This window comes from Engystomops pustulosus, chromosome 10, assembly GCF_040894005.1.
Source record: "Engystomops pustulosus chromosome 10, aEngPut4.maternal, whole genome shotgun sequence".
Classification (NCBI taxonomy): domain Eukaryota; kingdom Metazoa; phylum Chordata; class Amphibia; order Anura; family Leptodactylidae; genus Engystomops; species Engystomops pustulosus.
The window spans coordinates 2,054,003-2,058,174 of record NC_092420.1 but is presented as its reverse complement, the minus strand read 5'-3'; positions in this window follow the sequence as shown (position 1 = coordinate 2,058,174).

Sequence of the window (4,172 nt, the reverse complement as noted above, 5' to 3'; positions counted from 1 at the left end):
TGCCGTCCCTGCTGTGCTCTGCTCCTGAGCTCTCTGCCGTCCCTGCTGTGCTCTGCTCCTGAGCTCTCTGCCGTCCCTGCTGTGCTCTGCTCCTGAGCTCTCTGCTGTCCCTGCTGTGCTCTGCTCCTGAGCTCTCTCCTGTCCCTGCTGTGCTCTGGTCCCAAGCTCTCTGCCGTCCCTGCTGTGACCTGCGCCTGAGCTCTCTGCTGTCCCTGCTGTGACCTGCTCCCGAGCTCTCTGCTGTCCCTGCTGTGCTCTGCTCCTGAGCTCTCTGCTGTCCCTGATGTGCTCTGCTCCTGAGCTCTCTGCTGTCCCTGCTGTGCTCTGCTCCTGAGCTCTCTGCTGTCCCTGCTGTGCTCTGCTCCTGAGCGCTCTGCTGTCCCTGCTGTACTAAGTTCCTGAGCTCGACTATTCCACACATTCACAGTTCTTACAGTACAGAAGCCTTGTGTCGCCTTGTTTTCTCCTGACACAGACACCGTCCCCTCGTCTTTATATTTTTAAACCTAACATTCTGCAGGGTTGAACAGACAAGACCCTTCTCATGTTTCTGATAAATCACAGGAGCCCCTCAGCCCCACAGACGGCCCTGTACACTGAGCCCTCATGTGCATATGTGGGATCTCAGTGTCACACTGTTCTGACGGATTCAGAGTTGAATATAATACTGAAGCTGTAACCCGGCTCCCCGCTCCACCATCCCCTGCTCCCCGCTCCACCGTCCCCTGCTCCACCGTCCCCTGCTCCCCGCTCCACCGTCCCCGGCTCTTGCTCCACCATCCCCGGGTCCCCGTTCCCCCTTCCCCAGCTACCCGATCGTGCCTCTGATGATGTCATTTCACCCGCCATATTCAGAACCTCACACAGCAGTGGCGGAGTGGACCAGAACGCAGCTCCCCACACTGGTGCCATAGATGGTGTTGGGGTGTTTGGTCCTGCAGGAGGCTGGTCACCCCTTGGTGGGGTCCATCATTGCTGCTGGTCCTCACAGGGTTGTGTATGGCGTCTCCATGACAGATCATGGAGGATCCTGAGCCGCGCTCTGCCCCATCACTGATCCTCAATCGCACAGATAGGATCCCTTAAGGACACGGGAAGAGGAAGATCTGACCCCCTCCGAGGTCCTGGGAGACATTAATGCTTAATATACCCCCCCCCCCCCCCCCTCCCCATGATCTCTCCAGCGCATCTGAGAAGACGATTAACCCCTTCCCCTCCGATGGAACGTGAGATTCAGTGACAGAGAGCGGATAATGTGCAGCCCCCAGAATGTTCTATATATATCTTACAGACCCCAATCCCTGCTCTTATAGCTAATGCAGACTGGCTGACCGGACCCCCGGGCACACAGCGCGTCCTCCGCCGCCACCGCTGTCATCTGTGCCCACAGAATATCTACAACTACTACATCCATCCATCTCCTATCTATTTCTCTCCTATCGACCCATCTATCGACCGTGGGGGTGAAGCTATGTCTCAGGGGTCACAGAAGTGTCCATAAAGGGGAGGTCAGAGGAGTCTCCAGGGATGATGGTCACCAGATCCAGGGAGACTTTCATGTCTTTGTAACGATGGATGAGGCACCTATGCACCCACCGACCTCTCTTGTATGTCTATCTATCTCTGTAATGGATACGGATGCGTCCTGCGTGGCCCCTCGCCTCCCCCTCCGTTGGTTCTATAATCGCAGTTTCTCCGCCGCCCCCCGCGTCCTCTTCCTCTGTGATAAATCTTAGATATTACTCTGATTTCTCGCCCACAACAATCTCTCTCCGCCGCACAACTTTAATAACAAGAAAATAATTACCAGAAGTCGCACACGAGACGCGCAGCGCTCCGGACCCCCACAGCCAGGGAGCCCCCCAGAACCTAAAGGGGCCAGATCAGGGGCCACAGCGGGTGACATCATCACCGGCAAATTATGTCAAAGGTTTGCTGTAGTGATCGGCGCCGTCTCCATGGCAACTGCATCCTTCCCTCCGGAGAGACGGAGACATTAAACGCGGAAAATAACAGAATTTACTTTTTCTTTTAAGAAAACAGAAAAGTAAAAAAAAGTCTTAAAGAGAAACACAAAGGAACGTTCTGCCGAGCACAGAGAAGGGGACCGAGAGCAGGGGATAGATCATCCTCATCACAGCCGAGCATGCATGTCCTCTACAGACAGAGGGGATGACCATCCTCATCACAGCCGAGCATGCATGTCCTCTACAGACAGAGGGGATGACCATCCTCATCACAGCCGAGCATGCATGTGTCATGTACAGACAGAGGGGATGACCATCCTCATCACAGCCGAGCATGCATGTCCTCTACAGACAGAGGGGGTTGACCATCCTCATCACAGCCAAGCATGCATGTCCTCTACAGACAGAGGGGATGACCATCCTCATCACAGCCGAGCATGCATGTCCTCTACAGATAGAGGGGATGACCATCCTCATCACAGCCGAGCATGCATGTCCTCTACAGACAGAGGGGATGACCATCCTCATCACAGCCGAGCATGCATGTCCTCTACAGAGGGGATGATCATCCTCATCACAGCCGAGCATGCATGTCCTCTACAGAGGGGATGACCATCCTCATCACAGCCGAGCATGCATGTCCTCTACAGACAGAGGGGATGATAATCCTCATCTCAGCCGAGCATGCATGTCCTCTACAGACAGAGGGCATGACCATCCTCATCACAGCCGAGCATGCATGTGTCCTCTACAGACAGAGGGGATGATCACTTTTCACGGTTCCTTTGTGAGGATCAGCGCCAATGATCGTAGACAATGAGGGGTTAATCCCTTGCAGTGCCCGCTCTGGCTCAGGCCATGTTCACACTCCGCTTATCCTGTGCTTCGTGAAGTGATAACCTCAACCCTGGGTCAGAGCTGCAGGAGGATCAAACATTGTGAAGACTCATCAGCCACATTCATAGTAATACAAGCCAAAGCCACCGCAAATAGGAGAAATAGTGGTGTAATCCTACCGGGCCTCCGCATCTACAGCACTCACTATTCTGCTGCTGGTGCAGTCACTGTGTACATACATGACATTACTTATCCTGTACTGATCCTGAGTTACATCCTTTATTATACCCCAGAGCTGCACTCACTATTCTGCTGCTGGTGCAGTCACTGTGTACATACATGACATTACTTATCCTGTACTGATCCTGAGTTACATCCTGTATTATACCTCAGAGCTGCACTCACTATTCTGCTGCTGGTGCAGTCACTGTGTACATACATGACATTACTTATCCTGTACTGATCCTGAGTTACATCCTGTATTATACCCCAGAGCTGCACTCACTATTCTGCTGCTGGTGCAGTCACTGTGTACATACATGACATTACTTATCCTGTACTGATCCTGAGTTACATCCTGTATTATACCCCAGAGCTGCACTCATTATTCTGCTGCTGGTGCAGTCACTGTGTACATACATGACATTACTTATCCTGTACTGATCCTGAGTTACATCCTGTATTATACCCCAGAGCTGCACTCACTATTCTGCTGCTGGTGCAGTCACTGTGTACATACATGACATTACTTATCCTGTACTGATCCTGAGTTACATCCTGTATTATACCCCTGAGCTGCACTCACTATTCTGCTGCTGGTGCAGTCACTGTGTACATACATGACATTACTTATCCTGTACTGATCCTGAGTTACATCCTGTATTATACCCCAGAGCTGCACTCACTATTCTGCTGCTGGTGCAGTCACTGTGTACATACATGACATTACTTATCCTGTACTGATCCTGAGTTACATCCTGTATTATACCCCAGAGCTGCACTCACTATTCTGCTGCTGGTGCAGTCACTGTGTACATACATGACATTACTTATCCTGTACTGATCCCGAGTTACATCCTGTATTATACTCCAGAGCTGCACTCACTATTCTGCTGCTGGTGCAGTCACTGTGTACATACATGACATTACTTATCCTGTACTGATCCTGAGTTACATCCTGTATTATACCCCAGAGCTGCACTCACTATTCTGCTGCTGGTGCAGTCACTGTGTACATACACGACATTACTTATCCTGTACTGATCCTGAGTTACATCCTGTATTATACTCCAGAGCTGCACTCACTATTCTGTCTTGTATACACAATATAAGTGCAGGACTTGGTGATGTTTCGCTTTGTGATACAAT